Below are 17,420 nucleotides of genomic sequence, written 5' to 3'. Positions count from 1 at the left end.
ACAACGTAAATGATCAAGTGATGTCGAGAAATAATCAATCATTATAATTAGTCTTCCATACGGATTGCGAATTTAGAGATTTGAATTATCAAACATTATCTAGGAATATATCGTATTTCGTCCGTAAATTGCCGAGCACACGTGATGTCATCGGTTATATTTACCTTACCTCAATACTAAAACTAGGTAACTTGATTTTCAATGTTTTTGAGATAGTTAATGAATATGATTCTACATTTATTTCTCTACAAATGGTAAAACTAGGTAAGTTAGAAGTAAATGGGAACTGTATTAATTTAATGTTTGAAAATATTAAATAACTTCAAAACCATAAATGAATTAAATAAATACAATAAATTACCCACAATATTTTTTCATTTAATTGTTCCCAATTAGACAAAGCACAATTTAAATACCTAATTGTGGCCTGTAAAGTTTAAATTTCATTTTCCCAACAATGACCAAATCAGAGTTATCTAGTCGTAGTATTGAGGTGACGCAGTAAGACAAGTTTTGTAAATATATTGGAATAAATGTTTATGGAGGTGACTGATTTTGCAACCGGTACTCTCAAATTGAGGAAGGAAGAAAAATAGGAAGTCAAATAAGATGACTATGGAATAAGTTACGTTACAAAAAGTAATTGAAAAAAAACTACTATAGGTCACGGTTATTTCCGTTGTATATTAAGTTTTTAAATGTTTAAAAGTAATTGCTGTACCTACTCTAGTAAGCGATATCACCAATCGCTCTGCTAATGCTATTATTGTAATAAAGGTTTACATATTTGATATTATCGTTTTATTGAAGTAAAACTATTCGTAAAAAAAGTATTAGGAATAATGCTACATATTTAGTTATTGCTATTACTAATACAACGTCTTTAGGGGCGGTTTATTTGTCGCAGATGATGCATTCGATTGATCAGAAGATTTAAAAGGGGATCGTGAAAAGGTTAAAATCAGCCAAATTATAGGTGCTAATTTTTTAAATAAGCGTATTTCTTAAAAATTCAGTACACAATATTTACCCAAAACATAACCTGAAACTAACATTAAAGGGGAGAATAATATAAATACTCAAACAGATGCGTACTTGTACACAAAACATAAAAAAGCTTCAAATATAATAATATTAATGCACGTCACGTACTGTCACGTGATGTAGTAAGCTGTCGGAGGTCACCTCACGCGTACCGGACTGCATCGACACCCGCATGACTCAATGAACGTTTTTTTATCATTTTCTACATGCCTAAACATTTTCGACTCGTGTGTTTTTTTTAGCTGTTGGCACTATGTATTTTCTATAAGAATGTTGTATATTATCTATGGTCTGCAGGTTGGGTTCTGTTCAAAATATTATCTATGGATGCAATATCGCAAGTAGTTTTAACGTATGCACACGTAAAAACTCCTCTCAAAGAAAACTAAGATAAAGTTATACAAAACCCTCATCAGACCCATATTAACCTATGGGTCGGAATGCTGGGCTTTATCAAAAAAAGATAAGAGGAAGCTAGATATCTTTGAAAGAAAGATATTAAGAAGAGTCTTCGAAGCTGTATGTGAGGAGGATGGCACGTGGCGAGGAAGGTACAACCTTGAATTATATGCGTTGTATGAAGATCCCCCTGTAGTCTCACACGTACTAATATAATAGGACGCGACGTACATCATAATGTATTTGAAGCATAAACCACAAATATTATATGACAACACTTTCATATACAATAAAAACTTTTTCAAATAAAGAATAGGACTCTAGAAAAGGGATCATTAACTCTATCAGTAATCACTATGCAAAGTTCTCAATTTGAGTCAAAACTGGGCAAAGTAGGTGTATTATATTGTATTCTGAATATTGCAACTGGTATCTTAAAATTAGATTATTATTTAACCATAGTATGTAATATAATTTTAAATAATGTGGACTATCGAATAGTGACATATCCGGAATATGACACTGCTAATATTGAAAGCGGTCGGAATTTAAAGTATTTTGTTTCATTGAAGGAAACAAAAAATATAATCAGCTTCATAACGACACTTATTATTTATATACTATAGCAAATTTCACGAGAATGTAGCAGTCTTCGAACAAAAGGCTGTATTAGTACATCAAAATCGTACATACTGTAATATGGCGATGGCTTTACATTTATATCTTACTAATCTATTATATATGGAAAATCATGGCATACACTTATATAATGTACGCATCAATGGCTATGAATAAGATGATTGTTAAAAGTATATATTATAATAATGATAAATAATGTCTTTTAGCAACTAACAATCAAGTTTGGTGCTGCCAATTCTTTTGTAAATAAAATACCACATGGGAAAACCATATCATATTTTGTAATTTTCTGCAGTAGTGCAATCGCAATCAATATTATGAATCGATTTTAACCTACATTGCGCGTTTCTAAAACAAAATTAATGATTCAGAAAAAAAATGATTAAGCCATGAAACCAACATGATAATAATAAACATACGCAACCGTATCGTATAATATATAATATTTCACGGTAAATTGACCGCCGAACATATTTATATTCCAAATTTAAATTATCGGATAATTTGTTAAATATGCCACATTGATCATAACGTATGAGTTGAATGGAAATCTTTAACTTTCACAACAAAATATAAACATTTTTACAACGTTTTTCTTAGCTCGTATTCTTATTTGTCCGGTGGTTCTTTGTCCGGTACAAATCTTGCAATCGATTTTTAATTAACTTCCCGACTAGCTAAACATTTGAAACTTTTAGAATATATCAGAACACGATGCCAATGCATTTTTTTTAATACTTTTAGCCATCTTTAAGTAGAATTGAATTCATTTTCAGTTAATTCTGTTTTGTATGAAAAGTTATTTCGACACCATTATTGGTTGCTAGGGGTCTGGGGTCCTAGCAACAAAATGAAAATCAATATGACATGTCAAAATGACATTTCAGTATTATTTCTATCAAGTACAATTTTTTTTGATCGTTTAAGATAGTCAAGTCAAGTCAAGTGTATATGATTCAACAGAAAATTTAAAAACGGTGTATAATATAAAAAGTTCTTTTTTATCTTGTAATTATTATATCGACAGATCTGTTCAAAATGTAAAATTCTTTTGGATCTCCTGAAAAAAGTATTGATTTAAGGTTTTTCATTTCATTAACAATAGGAATTATTGTTTGTGGAAAATCAATATGGTAATAATTGTTTTATAATGTCATAGTGGTCATAGTTTTTGAAGAAATTGGTGAACCGGTTATCGTGTGCAACACAATGTAAGCAGAATTTTTATAATATGTAACATAAAAAACGATAACAATACAAAAATGATTAATATTTCACACAAGTGTAATGAAACCCTATGACGACAAATATAATTCAATGTTTTACTGAAATAAAGTGAAAAATCTCACTTGACGTGATAGGTAAATAGGAAATTGCCAATTTTGTTCCGAAGCAGAGCACAGAGAAGAGGTAATAAATACTACATATTTAAAAAAAAACATCGGTTAGCCATTATCGCATCCCTTTGGGGAACACAACACCTGAGTTGAGAAATAGACCACGCTACCAACGGATTCAGAGGTGGAATCTGTCCAGCTGTAGGTATCACGCCATGTTATTGATACAATTACTTATATAATATTTTATAATAAGTGCGTACAAATTATAGTCGGTATTCTGTTTCCGTAAAAATATAGCGCGTATGACAGCGGAATTTTTTACAATGATTTCTATAGCGAGCTTTTTTTAATTCATTCAGTCAATTGAAAATTACTTCGGTACCGGATACGATATTTTTTCCGAGCGGGAAATCGAACATTTTGCGTTCCAAAAAACATTTTTTTTAGCTTTTCTGAACAGACAAATAAAAATGTTGCTTTGAGAGTCACATATCAAAGTATTTTTTTTTAAATGTCAAAATAGTACTTTAGCAGTGACGAGGGGTGGAGGTAGGCTGTTAAAATTCCACATAAATAGTGCATACTAAACTTTGTCAATCATAGTTATTCGTTTTCATTGAACTAAGATACAATTTTCAGATGGTATTTGTTAGATTTTAAAATTAAATTAAATCCTGCTTAAGAGGGGACATGCTCAGCGTACGTCAAAATGGAGCTTTTATGCTATTTTCAAAGCATGATATTTCAAAGTATTGGAAAGGCTCTAATGTTTTGGAATATAGTCATATTTCAGTACGTCCATGTGAAGTGGTGTTAAGATTTTTTATATTTATTAATTTTTGAAAGCATTTATAAAACCATTAGTAAAATTTATGTCGACATTATTATAGTGAAATATTTACAATAAAAATTATATTGATATACTCTGTGATCCCAAATTTTACAAGAATTAGGCATTTTATTATTCAAAAAATGGGCAAGATTTACACATTTAAAGATAATTTTAAAGATACTGATAATAAGCTATGTCTTTGACCATTCAAATGTGATAAACATTCTACGAATAATGTTTGCTTTATAATAATTATTGACCTAAAAATAAGGTAGTATTTTTTTGAAATACGCTATTTCTATTGGCATTTCCCAGTGGCTAAGCTACAACATACGGCCGTAGCCATAAATTGACAAACAATAAATGAAGTAGGGAGTAAGATCATGTTAACGCGCGTGTTTGTACATGTACCTAACCTTTTTTTTAACGGTTTGAAATGCTTTGAAAATACCATAAAAGCTCCATTTTGACGTACGCTGAGCATGTGGGCCGTTAAATAAAACCATAATAGTTTAGGTATGCTATGAGCGATCCGACAAAGATACTGCACACTATTTCAGTCATACTTATTTTTGTTTTCAATGAATTAAGAATACATAAATTACAGATGGTGCTAGTTAGTTTTTTAAAATTCATTAACCCTTGCCTAACCAAACCATAATCGACAAAAAATATTCTCATATCTATAAAATATTTAAAATTATGTATGGTTTAATGACATAATTTAAGATATTTAATATATAAATTAAAATGTTTTGACTATTATCTACTATTGGTTGAATTAGGCAGGGTTTATTTGAATTTTAAAAACTAACAAACATTATCCACAGTCTTATTTCGATGAAAACATATACGTTTGACTGACAAAGTTTAGTGTGCACTATCTATATCGGATCTTAGCAGCCTACCTCCACCCTTCGCCACTGATACATAGTACGGAAAAGAAAATTTTGATTGCATGTACAATAAAATATAGTACAGTTGGCAACACTGTCTGCGAATACTCGAATATGGGTGTTAAAACATTTAAGTGATGAGACAAGAACGGTACCCGTTGAATAGACGCAAATGTGATGCTGGTAATAGGTACATGTGAGTAAATTAGGTAAAAATTAAAAAGACTCATAGTATGTAAGTACTTTTACTTTTTGGTCAAATTAAAAAATGATTAATTTCGCAAGGCTTACTGAGAAAATGAAGGCTTTGAGCCTTGGACCAGATTTGATTTTAGGAAAATACAAAAGACACGTACTGCATGAGTTTGATACTGACTCACTGAATTAATAAATCTATTAAATAAATATATAATTTAAAATAAGCGAATACAATATTGTTGTAAATTAGGCAAATAGTATGACTATCAACCACGTGAGTAAATATTGAATATATGAAAATAGAAAAATAAAATAGAGTGGCTGAAAATTAATGTCATTAACAACTCATAAAAATGAATTATTGCGTGGTTTTCAAATCAATGCAAGTCTAACATAGGTTGTAATGTAATTAAATTATAAAATTAATAAAACAAATACTTAGTATTAATTTAAATAAAACATCATATTTAGTAGGTACTTATACTAGTTTATAATTTAATAATCATGCTGATTTAGGAGGGGGGTTTACCCCGCTTCAATGTGTCATTCTCAAGTAATATAAAATATACAATCTCACAACTATTTATTGAACAATAGTAAAATAATTAAACACATAATAATAATATAAAATCTTTTCGGTTAAAAAAGAAGTTAACTTAAATTTACTAAACTTTTCAGAAAAAAAATATTATATACTTAATAGCCGTTAGGTACCTACTCACATCTGTACAAAACGAGTACTTTTTAATAAATGATTTACTTGCAATTAGCGAATGAAACCGGTACTGATGATTATTAAGTTATATGAAATAAGTTCTAAATAATGAGTTTTATTTCGAATATAAATACTTTGAAAACATCTCGTGCATTAGCCACACAAGAAAAAATCATTTTGTGGAAAAAAAATACGACACCCGACAGGACTTGAACCTGTAACTGCTGGATTCGCGGCAGTATGCTTTTTCAATTACGCTACGGGCATATTACTAAATTAAGACGATTTAAAAAAAATTAAAAATAAACTAAAACAATAGCGATGGAAAAAAATGTGTTAAGTATTTCATTTCCAATGTCGCGAAGATTTAAAATACTTTACAGAAGTAAAAAAAGACTAGGTACTACCCAGCGGCGTATTGACTTCCTTGTCAAAATATCAGAAATGCTGAGGCGAAAGACAGGTACCAGAGCAGACGCGAGTCGATTGACCTTCGGCGGTCGATAGCCGCGGGACATGTGATACATTTTGTTACATTACAATACGCCAAATATGCATTTATTCTGGATGAAGTTACCTTCGAAGAGTTTTATTTTATTAGTAGTATGTGAAAGATGAAATTATTGCGGTGAATTTGTGGCTACTGAAAAAAACACAGCGCTATTTCTAATACCGTGTAACGTATATGTACGTTGAAAAATTTGCAGGATGAAGGACAATCAGTATATAAATTTTAACCTTTTCTTTACGATTATAAAAAAAATCTGACAGTTCCGGTGATGTCACCTTCGGTTACCGTACGAAATTGACAATATTTCTGTAGATAAGAGAGAAATATAGTAGAAAAGTATTAACTGGATAATTAGATCGATTTTGAAAATGATTTATTTCATACACTTATTCACTATAATAATGTCGATATAAATTATACTGATGGTTTAATAAATGCGTTTAAAAATTAATAAATGTAAAAAATCTTAACACCACTGCACAGTTATGTACTGAAATATGACTATATTCTAAAACATTAGAGCGAGAGGATTAAAAGAATACTATTTTATGTAATAAAAATACTTTATGCAGTCAATAAATGTTTAAAATAAATATAAAGGATAATAAGGCTTCAAAATTATATAAATAGATTATCTACAACATTTAAGGTATGTCCAGGATCATGCTTTGAAAATAGAAAAAAGCTCCATTCTGACCCACGCTGAGCACGTCCGCCCTTAATGATTTTAAAAATAGCTAACATATGAAGATAACAAAGTGCATATTAACTGAAATATTTGCAATCAAAAAGGCTGCGTCGATTACAGCAACAGCTGGGTTAGTGACGTATTTTTGTGTCATTTATTTGGTAACATTATATTAATCACGATTTAAGTCACGGTCCATCGCTAGATGAAAACATTTCCTTGCTGTTTGCAGTATCTGCTACCACGTAGGTACTTCCGCTAACAATTATCTTATTTAAGATATTTATACCTCTTGGGCACTGATGGCTGATTTAGATTTGTCCAATAATTGTCTTGTTTCTAATAATCTGTTTAAATTTTTTTGGATTGTGGCAGTTTAGTTGCGATGGTGCGATATATCGTTCAAATTATTACCATTTATCTCTATATGCAACAATCATGATTTTATACAAAAAATTTACCATATTGCATTTGAAGTATGAATAATAACTAGCACTACGATCGATGCTTACAGTTTCGTGTTACGGTCTGACTATAATAGTGTGCCTTCTAAATGTATCTTGTATCTTATAAAACCTGCAATATTTTATTTTGAATTCTCTTCGTTGGGTATAACAAAATACATGTTTCAAAGTAAAATATAGATATAGGTATACACTTGTTCATCATCATCAGCCGGGGTCAATCCACTGCTGGATGAAAGCCTCCCCAAGTTTCCTCCAACTCTCTCGGTCTTGTGTCGTTCGCTGCCACGTATTTCCACCGAACTTTATCAGTTCGTCGGTCCAGCGGCTTTTAGGGCGACCCTGTGGCCGTTTCGTGCCCCTTGGGTACCGTTGGATGACGGTATTTGTCCAGCGGACGTCCTTTCGACGAGTAAAGTATGTAAAATTACACAACAAAAAGATAATAATTATTTTTAAGATATTATTGGGTAAAACATACGTCTTGATGGTGAAGTTAACGAGCACTATTTTTTTATGACGCCAGCCTTCCGCAGTAACCTTCGTTATATCAAATACATGCACGGCAATAAAACTAGTAGCTATAACCAGATAACGAGGTGCAATATTATACGATATATTGAAACCGGAAGGAAAGAAGCAGGCAATACAATCGATACAAATCGTGATACAAGCGTGATAAATGACATATGTAATTAATGTATATGAAAATTCATAGTATGCATTAATTAAACCAGTAAATTGATTTTCCAGAGAAAACAGGCGATTTAACTTATTGTCAATAATAATATATCAATTCTAAGAAAATGTTGAGTAATACACTTAACGTACACGTAGTGGTAACTTAACTAGTCGTGTGGATAATTGGAAGCTTACGGTCTAACTTTGGCACATTTCCCCATATTTATAGGTAACCTAACAGAAATGTTTCTGGACGTGCTATAAGAATCAACGATATGTAGTGGTAAAGCTACTTCCAATGGATAGTGTTTTTTTTAATGACTCATTATTCTTCTAATCTATGAAAATTAAAAGCTCAGTAAAATTTTCTAATAAAATTAATCACAAATTTAACATAAAGTTTGACGTATACATACATTTCTACGCAGCATTTCTATTTTTATAGATTTAACCGAACAGTGATTTTAAAATACGGGCTTTTTCTTAGGTATCGTATCATTATGATGAATTGTTTTTTTTATAACAGCGGCATTTTGAAAAGTTAATCTTATAGTACAAGTGAGAAGTTCTCTTCAAATAAAACTGATATGCAAAATCACTTGTAGCAAAGCTAATTAATAGACCAAGTGACTATTTTGCTCCACTTCCACAATATGCTTACACTCCGTGTGTAATAATACTTTAATATATTTTTAACTATTGGACTGAACGGACAAAAAATTCTGTATACCTATGTACATTTATATTATTTGGATGTAGTCCTAAATTTATTTAAATAAACTAAGGCTTCATTATCATCTTCTTCATTACAGTCCACTATTTGTGCAATACGGCACATTGGCCTCCATTCGTTTACTCCACTTTTCTCTGTCATATCATCTTATAGGTGTTTGGTCCAGCGCCAGGACCCAATGAGATAGACGAATAACAAAAATATTCCTAGTAAAAGTCTGTCAATAAGGTCTCAATTCTGTTGACTAGAGATTCATATGATCCGGAATGGCATAATCGAGCATTTAAATCAGAGGTCATGGTGGGGGCACAAGGTGAAATACCTTAGGAAACAAATGGAAAATGAAATAGCTATCAATTAATAAAATAAAATAAAAATTGCCATTATCTAATATTACAAAAATATTTGTGTTATTGTTATGAACAGAAAATAATTATTTTGTTTATTTTGGAGTAAGGTGGAAATCTTTTCCGCTATATTATATAACGACATTGTAATTGACAGGTTTCGGCTTAGTAACCGAATTTTGAACAAAGATTGTAATACGACGCCTGTTGGAAAAAAACTGGATCAAAACAAAAACATATTGTTGTTTACTTAAGTTAAGATAATGAATCAATACAGTTTAATAAATACACATATAAACCTTATGTTAAGAATATGACACACTTATCGATTACTAGTAATTTATTCAATTTTCGCGGTGAGTCATTGTCAATTATTATTTACATACTATATACATAGGTAGACAGCGTTTTAAATAAACAATTCCAATAATTTGACATGTTTAAATCTCCTCAATAAGTGCCTACCGTATGTATATGATATATTACGACATTTTATTTAAATTATTCTACTATCCATACAATAGAACATATTATTATATATTTGAAGTTAACAATGAAGCAGAATAACTTATTGGAAAATCCCGACGAAAATGTGTTTGAAATCGAAAGTGACCACACGCTGTATGTACGACATATTTTTAGATCTGTGTTGTTTATTCGTGAAACTGACGAACTTTCATTCATAACGCTGGGATTTTCCCGGACGGTCAACTTTTGATTTTCCTAAACTAAACAGATTCGCTTTAAATTGATTGGTATAATGAAGTCAACACTTTAAAACAATTCTCTGGGGAATTCTGTCAACTATTTTTGATATCAATAAAATATATACATATATTGTTGAGCTAAATAGTGGGTAGAACGTTGCGTTTAAGTTCGGTCGGTTTAAGTTACAATCAATTAACTTAGTCTAGGCCCTAGGGCAGGGGTAGTCAACCTTTTTATACCTAACTCCCACTTTTGTATCTCTGTTAGTAGTAAATTTTTCTAACCTACCTACATATTAATATATTCATTACAAGATGGGTTTGTAATTGTGGGTTGCAAATATTTTTCCGTTCATTATTAAACTAATTATACAACCATAAAATGAATAGCTCGAACCTTCACAGTTTTATCACAATGGAATAAGGAGTTGGGAAGATGCTTGTTTTCTGTAATTTTATAAAACTGCTTGACAATAATACCAAAAATATTAATCTTATGCAGTTTCACGAAATTAAAAAAAACTGTTCTAAACCAACGAAACTGGTTCTAATGTTATTGAAATATGTTTTTTTTATTATTATTAGGGCATAATGTCTCAGTTAAGGTTTATTTAGCTGTATAGTTATATACTTCTATTACTTTTATGTAAGATAAAAGATTAAAAAAATAAAAAATACATATTATTCATATCGAGTAGGTACATTAACAAGATAGCTAAAATGAAGTATTATAATTTATACTTGCAGGTTACAATTATTTCTTCCAAACGTTTGGATACACAAAAACGCTTTGATGTTTGGCTGAGTTATAAACATCTCAAGATTAAGTACCTATGTGAATGTTGATTAAAATATGTTAATTATGTATTATATAGGTAGTTACTTATTGCTTTTGATGTATGTTCTTATTTCATCTCCTTATTAATGTAATTGTAGAATGATGTGAATTTTAAATATTAACGCTTGAGAACCACACATCTCCAAATTAGCTACTAAATGAATTAAAGTATTTATTTTAAGACAGAAATACCATACAATGTTGGTCCTATTGATAATTATTTATCGTAAAAAATACATGACCGTGTTTCCAAAAAAAGGTAAAAATAATGCAAAGCGCTAGACACGAATTTATTAATATGTTTTTTTAGTTCATTGAACCGTAAAGGATATCGTATTGAAATGTGAGCGACCGATCGCGTTCGACATTGAAAAGTTGTGTTGCCATAATGTCTCTTTAACTGTTATTTCTATTTCCACGGCACGATAGTAATATTATTGTAATTTATTCATTGTTGGGAAATTTTGCGCCAGATAAATTGCCACATTAGTCTTTTTGGCACTAACTTGACATTGAAAACAGTCGAAAAATCGTTTCCAAGAATAAAAACCTGCGATAATAAAATAGGCAATTGATTTTTTTTATAAACACGATATAATTCGATTAACGAGTGGCTTAGTGAGGAGATTAACTTAACTTAACGTACATATTTAAACACTGTATCAACAGAAGTTCATTCGATATATAAAAGTATCGCAGACAAAAACAGAAATATACGATTCAGTTCGAATGATCAATGATTATTTTATTCTGAGTACGTACTCTGTTTTTTTCATTGCATTTTAAAATATTAATTATTATTGCTAATTAAAGGGAGACATGCTCAGCGTAGGTCAAAATGGAGCTTTTGTTCTATTTTCAAAGCATGATCCTGGACATACCTTAAACGTTGTAGATAATCTATTTATATAATTTTGAAGCGTTATTATCCTTTATATTTATTTTAAACATTTAATGACTGCATAAAGTATTTTTATTACATAAAATAGTATTCTTTTAAACCTCTCGCTCTAATGTTTTAGAATATAGTCATATTTCAGTACATAAATGTGCAGTGGTGTTAAGATTTTTTACATTTATTAATTTTTAAACGCATTTATAAAACCATCAGTATAATTTATATCGACATTATTATAGTGAAATATTTACGATAAAAAATTAAATTGATAATCTCTGTGATCCCAAATATGACAAGAATTGGGAATTTTATTATTCAAAAAATGGGCAAGATTAACACATTTGAAGATAATTCTAAATATACTAATTATAAGCTATGTCTTTGACCATTCAAGTGTAATAAACATCCTACGAATAATGATTGCTTTATAATAATTATTGACCTAAGAATAAGGTAGTGTTTTTTTGAAATACGCCATTTCTTTTGGCATTCCCCAGTGGTTAAGCTACAACATACGGCCGTAGCCATAAATTGACAAACTATAATTGAAGTAAGGAGTAAAATGATGTTAACGCGCGAGTTTGAACATGTACCGTTTAAAAAAAAATCGGTTAGGTAGATGTTCAAACAGCGATGAAATGTTTAAAATAAATATAACGGATAATAAGGCTTCAAAATGATATAAATTGATTATCTACAACGTTTAGGGTATGTCCAGGATCATGCTTTGAAAATAGAAAAAAAGCTCCACTTTGACCCACGCTGAGCACGTCCGCCCCTCGTAATTCCATTTTCAAATAATATAACAATGAATATTTACTCAATTTGAGGAATAATGGATGCTTTAGTTATTGTTTTCACTAAGTATTAATAAGAGGGTTGTAATTAAGTACACATACATACAGCTTGACCATTACCATATAAGCGTAAATAGTTTTTATAGATCTAGTAAATATTGATAGACAGATTGAAGCTTTGAACATAAATAAAATCATATTACATTTAAAATAAGACACAGGATAATTTTTAAATGGTTAAATCACACGTATAGAAGTGTGTCGCTGTACACTATGTAGCCCGATCGTAATAATTACCTACCCGTATTATTAGAGTGAACATCTTAACAGAACTTGTGTTTGTTAATAATAAGTCCGCGAGATAATGTGATGGTGTGGTGAATGTTTGTAAAATAAATAATATGATTAGTGTAGAGACACGGGCATGGTTAAAAAAAGGATTTCGTTAATATAACATAATTGTTTGTATGTTTATAAAGTAATGTTGGAATGATCCGTTCAAAATAGCGTGCAAAATACGTTGGTTGGTTCAATAATGGGAAGTCCTATTTGATAAACTATTTTTTTAATCAACGAATAATTCACATGATTTGAGAATGTTACATTTTTTATTGAATATATGTACATCATTTGAAAATACCTCATAAGCATAGCTATTATAAAAAAATAATGAAAAAATACGAAGCTGGAATTTGTAATTCGCTTCAGTTGCATATATACCTGTTAGTTAAAATTGCTTTGGCCCAAACCCGATAGATAAAGATTACAGTCATATGCAGCGTTGAACCTATATATTGTTCTTAAATATGTACCTATGTGAGTATTTTAAAATAATGTAAGTTTTATGTTAGTTAAAAGTCGGATTTTAATAAAAAATATAAAAATTCCTTTTTATATGCGGTTAATTTTGAAGAATAAACAACGCGTAAGTTCGTACGTGGAGTTTCGTACGTGGAGTTAATTAATATACTGTCCTCAGTTAAAATTCTTGGAAGTCCGTTAAAAGTGCACAATAAATATATAAACAGACGGTCTTATTGTGGTTTTTTTTCTTTCAATATCCCACTTATGTCAAGTCACTGATCTGTCTACAAGGTTTACTTGTTTTTTTACGATCACTGCGCTCTATTTTTTCTTTAATTTATAAATACACACATGCAGAATACTATTGAGATATCTAGGACATGGCGTATGCTGTAAAAAAAAGTGTTACTCATACAGGGCAAATACAATGAAATATAACGAAATTAGAATTTATGAAAAACAGTTGTAATATTAATGCGATACAAAATAGCCACTAAGAAAATTAAAAAAAAATACGTATACTCAAAGAACACAATGAAATTCTAACGAAACTTGTAGAATTACATTGCAAATTCTCAACAAAATAATATTATCCCAGTTTTAAATTGTTTTAGTCTTCAGTTGATGTACTTTGAAGATTTGTTTCAATAATATACGATGTTTATAATACGGTAGTGTAGAATAACGGTTTGCGAAGATGTAAGAGAATAAATTGATAAAAATATCATGGTAATATCTGCTGAAGAGAGACCAAAACAACAGACTCAGTGAAGTCTTAAGGCAAGGTTCCGCCCTTATTAAAATGTTGCCTGTGCGATAAACCACTATTATAATACGTTTTACAATTGGTAGTACATTACAGTGATAGATAGATATGTTGTCAGGATTTTTTTATTTAGCTAAAACATCGTTTAAACAGAGTGTATACGGCGGAGCAACGGGATGCTGGTTTGACCTGGAACGAAGCAAGAAGACTGGTGAGCGACAGGGATTCTTGGAGGCGCCGCGTGGTGTCCATATGCTCCAGTTAAGGGGCGGATATGGCAAAAGAAGAAAACATCGTCTGTTTCATGGAAAACCGCCATTGCTCTCAAAAGTTGTTATATTTTTATTAGTTACTTCATTCGTCGCCTTTTATAATGTGTCGCCCCTAAGCAACGCATGACCTGTCTACCCCAACGGGGTAATTACTCATTGTACAGACTAAGTAATAGCAATTCAAAAGAGTATTTTTTCCTAATAACAAGTACGGGTGAAGTGAAAATATTGCATTCTTGTATTTTACACATTGTTTATATCTATTTTATTCAGTGTTCATTTATTCATACGTATATACAGGTTTAATATTTATAAACAATATATTGTGCTTTACTTCAAGTAACATAAAAACAGTAAGAAAAACATAGACTTCGCCTGAAATGTGCACTACTTAAATAACAATAACTACTTATATAATAATGACACTGTTTACTTTCTCTACATCATTTTCTCTCTCATAATTTTTAACTTTCATTGTGATATAATATTATGGCCATAATTGCAATATAAGTGGGTATTGCAATATTTGATGTGATATTAAAATGCTCATGTTAATGTGTAACATACAATTCAATGAATTTGTATTTTTTATGTCACCTTTACTATTAACAATTATGTTACACTTAAGTTCAATGTCTTTTATAGAAAAAAAAACACTTAATAGATTATTAGTTTTGTTTCAATTAAACAACAATCAATGGATATAAACGCGAACTAATAAAAGTAAATAATACGTCACATATTATGAGGTTATGCACCGTAGAAAAGAATGATATGTGTCCTAGAGAAACGAATGGAACTTTGGAGTTATCTATCCACTGCATAAGAAAAGAGACCCATGGATGGTCCAATTAAAGAGGAATAATCAGCGATGTCAATGCAGCGTTTTTGTAGTCAGATCAATCTATGTAGTATTTTTTTTTATGTATCGAACATGCAAAATTCGTATGTGATGTAAGGTGGTATGTCGGAAACAGCTTAAAATTTACGTTTAGTATTCAATACCTTACCAACTAAATAAAACTTTACAAGCAACATTTCCGTGATGAAATAAATTTCGTGCTAGCATTCATTTTTTCTACGATCATTGTACTCGTGAATTTTTTTTTCCATTCCAATTATGAATTATTTAAATTCTAGTGGATTTAAGTTTTGTACTATTCCATTTGACTCGTTTTTTGCGACCCGGGTTTCGCCTTTCGGCATCTTCAGGCACTATGTGCACCCATCAAAATGTAAATACATACTGACAACGATACAATTAATACATAATTCTAACAAATATAATAAATTAATACAATAAAATAGGTGAAAACCTTATCACCCACATATTAAGTCAAGGATCACAATAAAAATATATCCAACCAATTTGAAGTTGCCGAAAGGCGAAACCCGGGTCGCAAAAAACGACTTAAATGGAATAGTAGGTACAAAACTTAAATCCATTAGAATTTAAATTTAAATTACATCAAGTACCTACCTTCGGTCGATATTATTAATATTATGAATTATTCATTTGAAATACTCGTTTGTAGATATTTTTAAATTTGAGAAAGTCTAGTTTTATTATTACCATTTAACTTATTTTCTTACTCTATCTGGCATATTTTGGTTGGAATACGACCGTACAGATTCCTCTCTAACATGACCCACAAGCCTTTCAATCACCGCGGTGGTTATTATTCTAGATTTGTAATCATGTCTTTTATCTATTTAGCTATTGTGTCTACTTTAATACTTGGGTATGAGGGAATATTCTGGAATTATTATACCAATGGTACATACAGACATATAACCACAAAACTCATATTGTCAAATATTATGATGCTCTGCATTGATTCTATTAAAGTGTTTTCGTGAATAATATATTAAAGAAATACATTTTTTCAGAGGTTAGCCAAAATAATACATTAAATTTGGACTAACCTATGAATAACCTCATGTCGTGCTTTGTATTTTCATTCAAAAATATAATAAGTCACAATATAATCACGACAGTTTGATTATCACAAATCGTTGTATTGTCGCCATAATAATACTATTTATTACACACACACCTAAACGAATAATTATGTTCATGGGTACTTAATTAAAACCTTTTTAGAGAATATTAAGTTAAAATATTCTACGTTATTTAATTTGATCATATACCACAGGACACAACACAGAATCCGTAAGATGTCATAATTAATAAAAAATATATAATTATTACAATATGCCTTCTGGATGGTAAGAGAAAAAGTGGTTCGAAGGAACGATTGGACTGGATAAGGCGGTGCGAATAGCAGGCATAGACGATAGAACCAGTGGTAGGAATTCCGGGCGCGCAAATACATCGTAGACCTCAATCGCACATGCTGCGTAAATAGTGGATTTGCCTACAACATGCATAAGTTTAGGATTATTCCCTTTGATTGGGTGACTTTTTGACCTCCACCAAACTGATGTGAACGTGTTAAACCGATTTGAAGCAGGGAACACACAATTATATTTTTTGATTTGAAGCTGTGCCGGTGTTTCTGTAGTGATAGCTTTGTATTTACTGATAATAAGATTTTGTGTGATTGTGGATTTTTTCTATGTTGACACCTAAACCCTGACATTAAAAGAATGAAGAATATTATAGAAAGGTATACAAATAGTATGTTTTTGAAGAATTGGTATTACATAATATTTTTGTGGTTTCGGAGTAAAAGTGCTTAAATCAGTTTGGTTGCAGTTGATAATCGATTTTTAAATAAATCACAGTTTTCAAAATACTCTTTCTTAGAAGTTAATTGGTGTATCTTTTTTTTTAATTATTTAACATTATTTATGAATAATGATTTTTTTAATATTGTGTTATATTCAA

The 17,420-nt window shown here is 30.4% G+C and overlaps 2 protein-coding genes across 5 annotated transcripts in view; one reads left to right on the top strand and one right to left on the bottom strand.

Moving 5' to 3' along the window:
* Positions 1-17,420, bottom strand: part of rg (A kinase anchor protein rugose) — a 684,927-nt gene that overhangs the window by 29,877 nt on the left and 637,630 nt on the right. The gene's annotated exons all lie outside the window — the stretch shown is intronic.
* Positions 1-17,420, top strand: part of LOC147077816 (facilitated trehalose transporter Tret1-like) — a 68,556-nt gene that overhangs the window by 14,146 nt on the left and 36,990 nt on the right. The gene's annotated exons all lie outside the window — the stretch shown is intronic.

This window comes from Rhyacophila brunnea, unplaced genomic scaffold, assembly GCF_057557595.1.
Source record: "Rhyacophila brunnea isolate RB1 unplaced genomic scaffold, BYU_Rbru_1.0 scaffold_12, whole genome shotgun sequence".
Lineage (NCBI taxonomy): Eukaryota > Metazoa > Arthropoda > Insecta > Trichoptera > Rhyacophilidae > Rhyacophila > Rhyacophila brunnea.
Note: the sequence above shows the minus strand (reverse complement) of the source record. Positions and strands in the feature narration are given on the sequence as shown.